Genomic DNA, 16,126 nt, shown 5'->3' on the forward strand with positions numbered 1-16,126 from the left:
ATTTAAGAATTCATTCAAACATTTATGGAGCACCTAGTATGTACCAAGTTCCATAACTTTTGGTGGTGAACTGGAAGGCCTATATTAAATAATTTCCTCTCAACTTGAAGTCATTCTCATGGTCTTAGAGCACCCAGAGGTAGAGTTCATTCCTTGTAAAAATGCTACAATATGCTAACTAATGTAAGCACTAGGCTATAACATAATACGAGGAAAATTCCACTGGATCAGAAGCACAGGTTTTATATCATCTGCTTTTGAATGGATACACTAATACCATCTTCTCTTTCTATCAAAAGACATTAATGGAAGAGTATTCACGCTTTAAAAGGAAAGAAGTTCTGATACATGCTACAAGGACAAATTCTGAACACACTATGTCAAGAGAAATAATGCAAATTACAAAAAATACAAAGGACAAATATTGTATGATTTCACTTATATGAATTACCTAGAGTAGTTAAATTCCTAGAGACAGGAAGTAGAATGGTGGTTTCCAGGAGGGGGATAATGAGGAATTATTGTTTAATGGTATGGAGTTTAAGTTTTGGAATATGAAAAAGTTCTGGAGATGAATGATGGTTTTGGTTGCACAGCAGTATGAATGTACTTAGTAATATTAAACCATTTAAAAATGGTTAAAATGGTAAATCCCGGCGGCCGAGAGGAGCTACCCCACGTCCAATAGGCAGTGGCTGCGCGGGCGCAAGAGGGCCGAGAGGAGCTACTCCACAGTCAAGGTCAGGAGGGAATGGAACTGAGGACTGTGACAAATAATCGGAATCAGGCTTCTGCTGGTTGTGAAGAAGCAGAAGACCTGGTGTGCAAAAACCACATGCTGCGGGATGAAATTGCCATGCTAAGACTGGAAATAGATGCATTAAAAAACCAGAACCTGGAAAAGGAAAAGAACCATTTTGAGGACATTGAAGCTATCAAGGCAAAGAATGAGGATGCTCAAAAGGCAATAAAACTGAATGAAGAAATGTTGGCAAAAACTATATCCCAGTATGCAGGGCAGCTTAGTGCTCTGACAGCTGAGAATACGATGCTGAAGTCTAAGCTGGAGAAAGAAAAAGAAAGCAAACAAAGACTGCAAACAGAAGTGGAATCCTACCGTTCTAGACTGGCTGCTGCCTTTCACAATCATGATCAAGGTCAGACATTACAAAGAGACCTGCAACTTGCCTTCCAGAAAGCAGAAGACGAGTGGTTATGCTTGCAGGACAAAATGAAGTCTGATGTGGCTAACCTAAAAGATAAGAATGAGGCGCTTTCCCAGCAACTTTCTACAGTGAAAAGTAAATTCAGTGAGCTAAAAATCAAGTTGCAGCACACGAGAGATAATCTTAGAGAAAAAACTTTGATGTTAGAATGTGTCCAGAGAGACCTTTGCCAAGCAGAGTGTCAAAAGCAGGAAATTGAACACATGTATCAGAATGAACAAGGCAAAGTGAATGAATACCTTGGAAAGGTGGACTCCTTAGAGGAAACAGTATCTCAACTCCAGAGTGAAAACATGCTGCTCCGACAGCAACTGGATGATGTACAAAACAAAGCTGACAGTAAGAAGACAGTCATTACCATCCAAGACCAGCTTCAGCAGATCATGAGGAAACTTCACGCTGAAAGTGAGAAACAAGGTCTGATGCTGGAGGAAAGAAACAAGGAGTTAATCAATGAATGGAATTATTTAAAAGAGAGAATGTATCAGTACGAAAATGAAAAAGCAGAAACAGAATGACAGAGCATCTTACTAGGCAGTTGTGAGACAACTTCGGCAAGAACTGGCTGATGCCCTGAAAAAGTGGTCTGGGTCGAAGACTTCACTGGAAATCATGTCACGTTATTCTGCTAACTTAGAAGCTGAGATACAGGATTTAAAGAACAACTTACATCAACCCACAAGTCAGATACAAGCAGGATCTCAACAGATGGAACTCAGAATTAAAGACCTGGAATCTGAACTCTCTAAGATGAAAACTTTGCAAAGAGATTCTAATAAAGCAGAGTTGGAAAAATATAAGCATCTCTACCTAGTAGAACTTGATGTAAGAAAGTCATTGCAAGATAAACTAGACAAGACTGATGAGAGGCTGATAGAGATCAGCTCTGAACTTAAGGTGGAGAAACAGCAGAACAGATCTTTATACAACACTTTTAGCACGAGGCCAGTCCTGGAGTCCTCTTCTGTTGGAAATTTCAATCCTGCTTCAGGGTTCAACAGAAATATTATTTCAAGAGCAAACAGAGGATTTTCTACCTCAACTCCATGCCCTTCAAATGACAGCATGGAGACTTACTTGACCAAGCGTGACATGGGTCAAAATGAGAAACAGACAGGAAAATGTTTTGCCTCTCCTGGCATGTGGTAATATTGTGGAATATGCAAATGTAAGTCAAACACAGAGACAACCCAGTCAAACAGCTCCTAAACACAGAGCTGGTGTGAGGATGGAGTGTGTACTTGGTCTTCTGAGAAAGATTATACAGTAAAGATGGAAGTTATGAAACATACTTCAAAATAAAAAGGTAAAGAGAAAATATTGTACAAAAAACTATAAAAAGAATAAAAAGTTGGAGATGAAAGAGAGAGGAGAGCTCAAGGGAGCATGAGACCAGGGAACGTGTACTGACATGGGACCTCTAGGAGCCCTTCTACAAAGCGTTAAGGATAAAATATTTAAGCCGAATTTGTCCAGGAGTTTTCACTGAGCATGTAGAATATCCTGCTCATGGCCTCGCTGTGTGGTGTTTATTTCCTGGCACGTCACTGGCATGTTTCCCTGAACCTTCGCATCTAGAACTCATGACCTGAAGCACTGAGAGCTCTACCCCTTCACCTCTGTTTTGATTTCTGTTCTCCTCAGTTTGCTGCTGCTGCTAAGTCACTTCAGTCGTGTCCGACTCTGTGCGACCCCATGGATGGCAGCCCACTAGGCTCTCCCATCCCTGGGATTCTCCAGCTTCACAGGTGAGAACACAGGCTTCCCAAGGGCCAAGCCAGTTCCGGTTGAGGCTGGACCAGTCATCCACGCGGTTGGCCTCCGGCTCTCACCAGCACTCTTGTTCTGTGTAGAGTGAAGGCAGTGTGTGGAATGAAGATACAGGCAGACACACTTCACGGTTCCTGTGTTCCAAGAACAGAGACGCTCCACCAGCTTGCTCTCCAACCTTCTTTCCCAGCAGATATGACTGATTTGTTTGAGTTCTGAGCTGTAGTCAGAGTGAAGAGTCTGACTGGATCTCCATGCTAACCAAAATGTTCAGCACTGATGCATAGCATAATGACTGATTTCTAACTTCAAGTCCTGGAGTCTTCCTGGAGGAAAGGCTAGCAGGGACTTGTTCCTGTGTATTGTCAGTGGTGGTGTCTTAGATCATATGCCTGCGATGTTCCAAAATGTGACCCAAGTCAGGGGACCCGGCCCTCTTTCCATAGAGTGAACAGCTTCAGGGACATCTCTCCCTAGAGGTGGTACTTGAACTGTGTTTTCTCACCTTCATCATGATAATGCGGCCAACTCTTTGTGTTTGGCAATGAAAAGATGGACAATTCAAACCAGATGATTACAATCCACGTGGCTCTGGATGTAATAAAAAGCAGTCATTTGATGAGAAAAAAAAAAAAAAAAAAAAGGTCAGGAGGGGCGGCCTTGAGGAGATACCCCTCATCCAAGGTAAGGTGCAGCGGCTGCGCTTTCTTGGAGCAGCTGTGAAGAGATATCCCACGCCCAAGGTAAGAGAAACCCAAATAAGACGGTAGGTATTGCGAGGGGGCATCAGAGGGCAGACACACTGAAATCATAATCACAGAAAACTAGTCGATCTGATCACATGGACCACAGCCGAATGTGGTCCACTGGAGAAGGGAATGGCAAACCACTTCAGTATACTTGCCTTGAGAACCCCATGAAGAGTATCAAAGGGCAAAATGATAGGATACTGAATGAGGAATTCCCCAGGTCGGTAGGTGCCCAGTATGCTACTGGAGCTCAGTGGAGAAATAACTCCAGAAGGAATGAAGGGATGGAGCAAAAGCAAAACCAATACCCAGTTGTGGATGTGACTGGTGATAGAAGCAAGGTCCGGTGCTGTAAAGAGCAATATTGCATAGGAACCTGGAATGTTAGGTCCATGAATCAAGGCAAATTGGAAGTGGTCAAACAGGAGATGAAAAGAGTGAACATAGACATTCTAGGAATCAGTGAACTAAAATGGACTGGAATGGGTGAATTTAACTCAGATGACCATTATATCTACTACTGTGGGCAGGAATCCCTTAGAAGAAATGGAGTAGCCATCATGGTCAACAAAAGAGTCCGAAATACAGTACTTGGATGCAATCTTAAAAACGACAGAATGATTTCTGTTCGTTTCCAAGGCAAACCATTCAATATTACAGTAATCCAGGCCTATGCCCCAACCAGGAATGCTGAAGAAAACGAAGTTGACGGTTCTATGAAGACCTACAAGATCTTTTAGAACTAACACCCAAAAAAGATGTCCTTTTCATTATAGGGGACTGGAATGCAAAAGTAGGAAGTCAAGAAACACCTGGAGTAACAGGCAAATTTGGCCTTGGAGCACGGAATGAAGCAGGGCAAAGGCTCATAGAGTTTTGTCAAAAGAACACACTGGTTATAGCAAACACCCTCTGCCAACAACACAAGAGAAGACTCTACACATGGACATCACCAGATGGTCAACACCAAAATCAGATTGATTATATTCTTTGCAGCCAAAGATGGAGAAGCTCTATACAGTTAGCAAAAACAAGACCAGGAGCTGACTGTGGCTCAGATCATGAACTCCTTATTGCCAAGTTCAGACTGAAATTGAAGAAAGTAGGGAAAACCACTAGACCATTCAGATATGACCTCAATCAAATCCCTTATGATTATACAGTGGAAGTGAGAAATAGATTTATGGGACTAGATCTGATAGATAGAGTGCCTGATGAACTCTGGACGGAAGTTCGTGACACTGTACAGGAGACAGGGACCAAGACCATCTCCATGGAAAAGAAATGCAAAAAAACAAAATGGCTGTCTGAGGAGGCCTTACAAATAGCTGTGAAAAGAAGAGAAGCGAAAAGCAAAGGAGAAAAGGAAAGATATAAGCATCTGAATGCAGAGTTCCAAAGAATAGCAAGGAGAGATAGGAAAGCCTTCCTGAGTGATCAATGCAAAGAAACAGAGGAAAACAACAGAATGGGAAAAACAAGAGATCTCTTCAAGAAAATTAGAGATTCCAAGGGAACATTTCATGCAAAGATGGGCTAGATATAGGACAGAAATGGTATGGACCTAACAGAAGCAGAAGATATTAAGAAGAGGTGGCAGGAATACACAGAAGAACTGTACAAAAAAGATCTTCACGACCAAGATAGTCACGATAACATGATCACTGACCTAGAGCCAGACATCTTGGAATGTGAAGTCAAGTGGGCCTTAGAAAGCATCACTACGAACAAAGCTAGTGGAGGTGATGGAATTCCAGTTGAGCTATTTCAAATCCTGAAAGATGATGCTGTGAAAGTGCTGACCTCAATATGCCAGCAGATTTGGAAAACTCAGCAGTGGCCACAGGACTGGAAAAGGTCAGTCTTCATTACAATCCCAAAGAAAGGCAATGCCAAAGAATGCTCAAACGACCGCACAATTGCACTCATCTCACACGCTAGTAAAGTCATGCTCAAAATTCTCCAAGCCAGGCTTCAGCAATATGTGAACCATGAACTCCCAAATGTTCAAGCTGGTTTTAGAAAAGGCAGAGGCACCAGAGATCAAATTGCCAACATCCGCTGGATCATGGAGAAAGCAAGAGAGTTCCAGAAAAACATCTATTTCTGCTTCATTGACTACGTCAAAGCCTTTGACTGTGTGGATCACAATAAACTGTGGAAAATTCTGAAAGAGATGGGAATACCAGACCACCTGACCTGCCTCTTGAGAAACCTGTATGCAGGTCAGGAAGCAACAGTCAGAACTGGCCATGGAACAACAGACTGGTTCCAAATAGGAAAAGGAGTACGTCAAGGCTGTATATTGTCACCTTGCTTATTTAACTTATATGCAGAGTACATCATGAGGAACACTGGGCTGGAAGAAGCACAAGCTGGAATCAAGATTGCCAGGAGACATATCAATAACCTCAGATATGCAGATGACACCACACTTATGGCAGAAAGTGAAGAGGAACTCAGAAGCCTCTTGAAGAAAGTGAAAAGGTTGGCTTGAAGCTCAACATTCAGAAAATTAAGTTCATGGCATCTGGTCCCATCACTTCGTGGGAAATAGATGGGGGAACAGTGGAAACAGTGTCAGACTTTATTTTTTGGGGCTCCAAAATCACTGCAGATGCTGATTGCAGCCATGAAATTAAAAGACGCTTATTCCTTGGAAAGAAAGTTATGACCAACCTTGATAGTATATTAAAAAGCAGAGACATTACTTTGCCAACCAAGGTCCGTCTAGTCAAGGCTATGGTTTTTCCCGTGGTCATATATGGATGTGAGAGTTGGACTGTGAAGAAAGCTGATCGCCGAAGAATTGATGCTTTTGAAGTGTGGTGTTGGAGAAGACTCTTGAGAGTCCCTTGGACTGCAAGGAGATCCAACCAGTCTATTTTAAAGGAGATCAGTCCTGGGTGTTCATTGGAAGGACTGATGCTAAAGCTGAAACTCCAATACTTTGGCCACCTCATGCGACGAGTTTACTCACTGGAAAAGACTCTGATGCTAGAAAAGGTTGGGGGCAGGAGGAGAAGGGGACGACAGAGAATGAGATGGCTGGATGGCATCACCGACTCTGTGGACATGAGTTTGAGTGAACTCCAGGAGTTGGTGATGAACAGGGAGGCCTGGTGTGCTGTGATTCATGGGGTCGCAAGCGTTGGACATGACTGAGCGACTGAACTGAACTGACCTGAAAAAAAAGACATGTTAAAGCTTTTCTCCTTTTTAAATTTTATGTATGGATTTCCACAGGGTAGGGGAGCATTGGTGTCTGAGTTTATGAAAGGATTTTTTAAGGCTAAAAGTTAACATAAATTCCTAAAACTGAAAGGGCAACCTCCAATGTGTGTTAGTTAATTTACTGTGAAACATTAAAGACGACAGTGCTTACATTGAGAATTATTAGAGAACAGAAAAATCTAAATTGAGTGATTATTTATTTGATGACAGAAAAACAGTGGAATATAAATCATATTAAGCCATTATTAAAAAAATATGCAACATTTTGCCTTTTACTACATAAATATAATGAAAATTTTTATTGCGCACTTACTAACCACTTAGCACTCTACTAGGAACAGTGAGGAAAATTAAATTGCTTGGTCTTATAGAGCTTAAAATTTTGATAGGTCTCTTTAAAGAAAAGATGATGCTATTCACAAAATTCTTATTTCTTGGTAACTACCTCAGTAAAAATTCCAGAGATTTATTAGAATAAAGCTAGAATAAGAGTGCAACAAGAAGTTTGTGGATAGAAAGTGCAAAGACAGGCTTTTTGAAAGCTGAGTTGCTCGGACTTAGAAGGCTATAGCTTAAGCACAATCTTTTGTTGGGTGACTTGAACTGCAGACATAGTAGTCAAAAGGAAATACCCTTCTCTTAAGTTTGGCATCAAACGGATTTTTAAAAATATATACTATGGGAAAGTAGAAGAAGCAGGAGTTATATCATTCTGTGACCAGATTTTCAACAAACCCACTGAAAGAACTAACATGACTGGACTCTAAATGACTAAAAAGGAATATAAAATGAATAGTACTTTGACTCTAAATAGAAGTATTTATGTTGTTTTAAAATGAATTTAACATTAGAGAAGTTGTTAAACAAGCAGACAGAATTGTCTTTCAAAACTAAAAGCAACTGATAAAATGTTTAGGAAAAAAACAGAAAATCTTTATGACCTTGGGTAAGGGAGAGTTCTTAGGTATGACACCAAAAACAAAATCCATAAACAGAAAAAATTTTGATATATTAGATTTTATCAAGGTTAATAATTTTGTGCTTCAAAATACTAGTAAAAAAGACAAATCACAGTCTGGGGAAAATATTTAAAAATCATATATCCGATAAAGAATTTGTATCCAGAATTATATAAAGAACTCTTACAACTCAATAATGAGATAATAATAACCCAATTAAAGAAAAGATTTGAACAGATATCTTCCAAATAAGATATATGAATGGCTAAAGAGTACATGAAACAATGCTTCAGATCATCATTCATTAGAGAAATGCAAATGAAAATCACAATGAGATATCACTACATACCTATTAAGATGACTAGTTAAAAAGACAGATAATAACAACTTTTAGTGAGGATGTGGAGAAAATGAATTCATGCATTGCTGTGGAATGTAACATGGTACAGCTACTTTGGAAAACAGTATGGCAAATTTCTTAAAAAGGAAGTTTCACAAAATTTTACTATATGACCCAGCTATCCACTCCTAGGAATCTCCTTAGATGCACATCAAGATTTGTATGTAAATGTTTACACCAGCCTCAGTTTGGAAACAATTCAAATGTTCATCAACTGGTGACAGCAGAAACAAGATATAAATATATATGCAGTGGAGTATTATTTACTATTCAGTAATAAAAAGTTATAAACTATTAGTATGTAGTTTATACTGAATAGTAAACAGTATTTCTGAATAGTAAATAGTATTCCATTGTATGGATAGTAAATAGTCTTCCATTGTATAGTAAAGCAGAGACATACTTTGCCAACAAACGTCCATCAAGTCAAAGCTGTGGCATTTCCAGCAGTCATGTATAGATGTGAGAGTTGGACCATAAAGAAGGCTGAGTGCCTAAGAATTGATGCTTTTGAACTATGATGTTGGAGAAGACTCTTGAGAGTCCCTTGGATTGCAAGGAGATCAAACCAGTCAATCCTAAATCCTGAATATTTACTGGAGAGACTGATACCGAAGCTGAAGCTCCAATACTTTGGCCACCTGATGCAAAGAGCTGACTCAATGGAAAGACCCTGATGCTGGGAAAGATTGAGAGCAGGAGAAGGGGATGACAGAGGAACAGATGGTTGGATGGCATCACCAACTCAATGGAGATGAGTTTGGGGAGATGGTGAATGACAGGGAAGCCTGGCGTGCTGCAGCTCATTGGGTTGCAAAGAGTTGGACATGACTGAGTGACTGAATAACAATTCCACTGTATGGATAGTAAACAGTATTCTATTGTATGCATGGATAAACCTAAAAATATTATAAGTAAAAGAAGCCAGACACAAGACTGCATTATTATATGAATGCATTTATATGAAATGTCCAGAAAAGGCAAGTCTATAGAGACAAAAGGAAGATTTATGGTTGTGTGAGAATAGGGCGGAAATGGGTACTGACTATCAGCTAGCATGAGGGCTCTTTTTTGGGGTGATGGAAATCTTCTAAAACTAGACATTGCAGTAATGACTGCAAATTTACTAAATTTGCTAAAAATCATTGATGGGTGTCTCTTTACAAAAAATCATTCATGGGTGAATTGTACATTAATTTATATATACTTTATGATATATAAATTACACCTCAATAAAACTTAAAAAATAAAAGGCAGTTATAGTAGAATGAGAAGAGAAGGAAGGAAAATTTGGCTTCCTCTGGAGTCAGCTGTAAAGTCAGCATCTCATATTGAGAGGCCATGGGTGGTTAAGACACACTGTAATGATGATTCTCTTGTGTTGTCTTTTAACTGGTTATAGTAAATCCATCTGCCAGGAATCAACCCAACTGCCTGAGTTCCCTTTATGGTCCATTAAAAAAAAGGAACAGTCTCCTTCCTTCTTTCTTATATGCTATGCTTCTAACCAATCTATTATCTGCTCATTTTTTCTGCTTAGTTTTAAAAAACATTTACATTATTTTTATACTAGGTAATATATGTTGTATAGTACAAAGCAATTCCTTCTCTACCCTTGTCATCTAGTCTCCCACCCTCCACGTGGTCACTGTCAACAAGTGGATACCCTTTCAGACGTGTTACTATGCTTATCTTGCTCCAACAAAGCATCGTCCCATTACAAAGCCCAGAGGTTTCTTCAAGTGGTTGGTGCCGGGCAGTAGGGGGAAGTTACACCATTTCTATTAAGAATCTAAATGTTTTGAAACATCACTTTTCTTTATATGTTCATTCATACTGTTGACAAAATATCAGTAACACTCAGGGTCAGTTGGAATCCCTGGAACTTCTTACTGTAGTATACAAGGTCTTCTACAATCTGGTTCCATAATTTACCTTTCTAACGATCTCACTAAGAGATAGGCTACAGTCTAATAACACTGTTTTTCTTGTTTACTCCAAACTCTTCTGCTTATTCAAAGCATAGAGAATAAAGAGTGACAATAAACAGATTCATTAGTAGGATGATTAGGGACTCTGGAATGAGATAGCTTGTCTTTGAATCCTAGTGCCACCTCTTAAGACACTGTGTGTTCTCAGACAAATAACGAAGGTTTGGAAAAAGTATTTTTCATCTTAAAAATGGGGATCTTACCCACCAAGCAGGATGTGATAATTAGGGAGAAGACAAATAAATGTCTTGCACATAAAAAGTACTCAGTAAACAACTAGACCAATCAGGTATGACCTAAATCAAATCCCTTACGATTATACAGTGGAAGTGAGAAATAGATTAAGGAACTAGATCTGATAGACAGAGTGCCTGATGAACTACGGATGGAGGCTCGTGACATTGTACAGGAGACAGGGACCAAGACCATCCCCAAGAAAAAGAAATGCAAAAAAGCAAAATGGCTGTCTAGGAGGCTTTACAAATAGCTGTGAAAAGAAGAGAAGCGAAAAGCAAAGGAGAAAAGGAAAAATATAAGCATCTGAATGCAGAGTTCCAAAGAATAGCAAGGAGAGACAAGAAAGCCTTCCTCAGTGATCAGTGCAAAGAAACAGAGGAAAATAATGGAATGGGAAAGACTAGAGATCTCTTCAAGAAAATCAGAAATATCAAGGGAACATTTCATGCAAAGATGGGCTCAATAAAGAACAGAAATGGCATGGACCTTACAGAAGTAGAAGATATTAAGAAGAGGTGGCAAGAATACACAGAAGAACTGTACAAAAAAGATCTTCACAACCCAGATAATCACGATGGTATGATCACTCACCTAGAGCCAGACATCCTGCAATGTGAAGTCAAGTGGGCCTTAGGAAGAATCACTACAAACAAAGCTAGTGGAGGTGATAGAATTCCAGTTGAGCTATTTCAAATCCTAAAAGATGATGCTGTGAAACTGCTGCCCTCAATATGCCAGCAAATTTGGAAAACTCAGCAGTGGCCACAGGACTGGAAAAGGTGAGTTTTCATTCCAATCCCAAAGAAAGGCAATGCCAAAGAATGCTCAAACTATCGCACAATTGCACTCATCTCACACGCTAGCAAAGTAGTGCTCAAGATTCTCCATGCCAGGCTTCAGCAATACGTGAACCATGAACTTGCACATGTTCAAGCTGGATTTAGAAAAGGCAGAGGAACCAGAGATCAAATTGCCAACATCCGCTGGATCTTAGAAAAAACAAGAGAGTTCCAGAAAAATATCTATTTCTGCTTTATTGACTATGCCAAAGCCTTTGACTGTGTGGATCACAATAAACTGTGGAAAATTCTGAAAGAGATGGGAATACTGGACCACCTGACCTGCCTCTTGAGAAACCTGTATGCAGGTCAGGAAGCAACAGTTAGACCTGGACATGACACAACAGACTGGTTCCAAATAGGAAAAGGAGTACGTCAAGGCTGTATATTGTCACTGTGCTTATTTAACTTATATGCAGAGTACATCATGAGAAATGCTGGGCTGGAGGAAGCACAAGCTGGAATCAAGATTGCCAGGAGAAATATCAATAACCTCAGATATGCAGATGACATCACCCTTATGGCAGAAAGTGAAGAGGAACTAAACAGCCTCTTGATGAAAGAGGAGGGTGAAAAAGTTGGCTTAAATCTCAACATTCAGAAAACGAAGATCATGGCATCTGGTCCCATCACTTCATGACAAACAGATGGGGAAACAGTGGCTGACTTTATTTTTGGGGGCTCCAAAATCACTGCAGATGCTGATTGCAGCCATGAAATTAAAAGACGCTTACTCCTTGGAAGGAAAGTTATGACCAATCTAGACAGCATATTAAAAAGCAGAGACATTACTTTGCCAACCAAAGTCTGTCTAGTCAAGGCTATGATTTTTCCAGTGGTCATGTATGGATGTGAGAGTTGGAGTATAAAGAAAGCTGAGTGCCGAAGAATTGTTTTTGAACTATGGTGTTGGAGAGTCCCATGGACTGCAAGGAGATCAGTCCTTAGTGTTCATTGGAAGGACTGATGTTGAAGCTGAAACTCCAATACTTAGGCCACCTGATGTTAAGAGCTGACTTATTTGAAAAGACCCTGATGCTGGGAAAGACTGAGGGCAGGTGGAGAAGGGGACGACAGAGAATGAGATGGTTGGATGGCATCACCGACTCAATGGACTTGAGTTTGGGTAGACTCCCGGGAGTTGGTAATAGAGGCCTGGCGTGCTGCAGTCCATGGGGTCGCAAAGAGCTGGACACGACTGAGTGACTAAACTGAACTTAACTGAAATGATAGGTCAAAGTTTGGTAAGCTGTCAGGCTCATTACTACAAAACTAGTAGTAATTTTCTCAGTTAAGCTCTGAAATATATTCTCTTCTCTGGTATGTATAGAGCCTTGAGGGATAGGAAACAGGGAAAAGGCTGAGGTACATGACACTAATTATATTGGGGGTGGGGAGAACTGAAAATAGGGGAAAAATAGAATTAAATCTCTGAATAGTAACTCACTGCTTAGTACTCTTTTGAGGAAGTTACAGGTTTCAAAGGTAATCAGTAACACAAAGCAAATCAGTGAAGCAGAATTCTAACCTTTTAAGTTTAAGGGCCACATCTTGGGTGCTATACTACATAGTGGTTTTGGTGGACACCCAATAATTGGGGTTAGAGTTTCTCAAAGGTTCTGGGATCAACGTTTCTAGAATCTGACATCTTATGAAGACCACAGTGTGGGTTCAACTCTCAAGTATCTGAGAGAATATGTGAACAGAAGAGACCACATGAATATTATCCACAGAAAATAAGAAAAGTAAATAACCTAATAGTTTTATTATATTTTTATTAGGGTACATACTATATATTCATCAATGCATCTGATAAACAATTGCCTGTGAGACATCATACAGAGGATGGCAAAGACGAGTAAGACGGTGCTTTTAAGAGGCTCAAAGTTGAGTGAGTTGTATTATAATTATTTATTATGTCTTCCTCCACTATGAGAACAGACACTTGGTTTTGCTCATTCTTGTATTCCCAATTAGGGTCACGCAGAGTCGGACACGACTGAAGTGACTTAGCAGCAGCAGCAGCCTTGCATGGGTGCTCAATAAATATTGATATGAAATCAGATAGTTCTTTTGCATAGATATAAGTTTTATTAGACTGTTACAGACTACATATTTCTTGAGGATAGGTGATGGCTTTATCTTCTATCCTACAGTACTTAGTTTTGAATATAGCAATGTCTGCCACTGAACTGTAACTTTCAATTCATTCTTGAGTGGATTTGCTAAATTATTAAAGCTTGTGGCATCTGCACTCTTAACCACAGAGAACCAACACTGTGAATTACACCTATGAAGTCTCAGAAAACTCCTTTAAGAGAAGAAGGTAATCTGAAGGATGGAAAATTAAAAAAAAATTTTAAGTTGAGTCACATTTGACCCAGAAGAAAAATTCACAGAAAAAAAAGACAGTGAGGGGAATGGGGAAAATCTGATAGAGGTTAGGGACTAATCTTGAAAACAAAGCCAAAACAAAACATGTTTTCCATAAAACAAAAAAAGAAAGAAAATAAAAATCTGCCTTTGTTAAATAAGAAACATGGTGGTTACTCAGCATGAACAGTCATTTTTCCGGGCATGGCCGGTTCCCCAATTCCTCCAGCTATTACTCAGGGACAGAACTAGAGACACTGATGAAGCAGATTTTTCCAGCACAGTGGCTGGCAAGCTTCACTGCACATTAGAATCACCTGCGGAGACTTTTAAGCACTACTGATGCCTGGACCCACCCACTGAGCTTCTGATTTAGTTGATTTGAAGGGTGTCTCAACAACCACATTTCTGAAAAGTTCCCCAAGTGAGCCTACTGGAAAACCAGGTCCAGAGGACTGTGTGAAAGGAAGAGTATGGTTAGGAAAAACAGAATTTTGATAGAGAAGGGACAAGATCTGTAATAGGAAGCCTCAGATTTTAGTCCAGATTGTGGGCAGATCATCAATTTCTCTTCTTCTCTGTCTCTATATTCTCAAAGGCAAAATGAGATCTAGCAAAGCTGTTAGAAACGCAAAAAAGAAGGGAAGATAAGGGGAGGAGGGAGGTGGGAGGGGGGTTCAGGAAGGGGAACTCATGTACACCGGGGGCGGATTCATGTCAATGTAATGCAAAACCAACCAATATAATATTGTAAAATAATTAGCCTCCCCCCCCAAAAAAAAAAAGGAACGCAAAAAAGAAAAATGGCTGTGAAGCACTGCATGGTTACTAATATGCAAATATTTATTTAATGCCACCACTAGGACCTTCAATCTTTTAGTTCTGGTTTGAAATTTTGTACAGAACCCCACACAGAAAGTGATTAACATGTGCCAAATGAAAACTTACATTTTCATGTTAACAAATCCAGAGTGGAATAAAGGAAGCAATTAGAAAGCAGATAGTCATTCCCCTATAATGGGAAATGGTCCCAGAGAGATGGACTGGTAACCTTAGGAGGAAAGGCCCTTCATTAACTCTCATTTTAGTTAATTGCTATGTTCACAAATTATTTAACCAACATGAGAGTACAATCAATCTCCATCTCCTTGCTAAAGCAGGCTAGAAATTCTGGGCCAGAAGTAATTTAGCACCCCAGATTTTTATCACCTGACAAAATTTGTCTTTTCACTTCAGGGCTTTTTTGCAAGGTCTTTGGGTCCTAAATTAACTCCTGCCAAAGCCAGAATATTTTATTTCTTCAAGGGAGATGTCTCTAACACCCAATTGATTGCTTTTAAATATAAATTAATATCAAAACATGAATTAACCTATCATGATAGATAATGTTGTTTAGTTGCCAAGTGGTGTCCAACTCTTTTGCAACCCCATGGACTGTAGCCCACAAGGATCCTCTGGTCCATGGGATTTTTCAGGCAAGAATACTAGAGTGGGTTGCCATTTCCTTCTCCAGGGGATCTTTCTGACCCAGGGACAAAACCTGTGTCTCCTTCAGTGGCAGGCTGATTCTTTACCACTGAGATACCTGGGGAGTGATAGAAAATTATTTTAAGGTCAAATCAATGCCAGGACCAAAACTTTAAAAATAAGTTTGGTCGGGGATCTTCCTGGTGGGTTAGTGGTTAGGACTCCATGCTTCCAATGCAGGGATAGGGGTGGGGTGTTGCAGGTTTGATCCCTGGTGGGGGTGTAGCTGTGTGGTGCAGCCAAAACATTAAAAAAGGATCTGGTCAACAGAAAGGTGTGTTCCCTACAAAATTCACCTAGATATTTGTGATCAACTTTCTGAAATTATAACTTCCAATAGATATGAGCTGTGTACTAGGTAATATAGGCGTTCTCTTTAGAAGAGAAACATTGTCCTCTGTCACTTTCTATTAAGGAGTCTTCCTTCATAGCCCAGAGAACACCTTCAGATCGGCTGGACTGCTCAGAGAAGCTGACACTTTCTCTCAGAATCCAGCCTGCTCTCAGCTGCAGTCCACAGCATGTTCAGAGGTCCTTTCAGCCTTTCAACATCCAAAGTACGGAGGAAAAACTCTAGCTGATAAGAACTGCTTTCCACCAACTTGGGTGTGATGTTATTCAAGCAAGATTTCCTGTATAAAGACTAACAAAATGGAAACAAGCCCAGGCAATTCTATTTCTTACTGAGTCTTTAAAGTTTAGAGCTTGCATAGAGGACAAGGGTCTCAGTAAACGAGGCCAGTTAAGTGATCTATCCAACATCCACAGAAACTTCTGAGGCGGGACTTGAACTCAAGTCTTCTAGCTCCATGTTTACTGTA

General features: G+C 40.0%; 1 protein-coding gene and 1 pseudogene across 5 annotated transcripts in view; one reads left to right on the plus strand and one right to left on the minus strand.

Annotated features, from left to right (window-relative positions):
* Window positions 1-16,126, minus strand: part of MICU1 (mitochondrial calcium uptake 1) — a 239,419-nt gene that overhangs the window by 35,048 nt on the left and 188,245 nt on the right. The window lies entirely within an intron of this gene.
* On the plus strand, window positions 752-2,375 carry LOC148775956 (ankyrin repeat domain-containing protein 26 pseudogene; annotated as a pseudogene).

Source organism: Moschus berezovskii, chromosome 12, assembly GCF_049115385.1.
Source record: "Moschus berezovskii isolate FMDL1 chromosome 12, NW_MosBer_1.0, whole genome shotgun sequence".
Lineage (NCBI taxonomy): Eukaryota > Metazoa > Chordata > Mammalia > Artiodactyla > Moschidae > Moschus > Moschus berezovskii.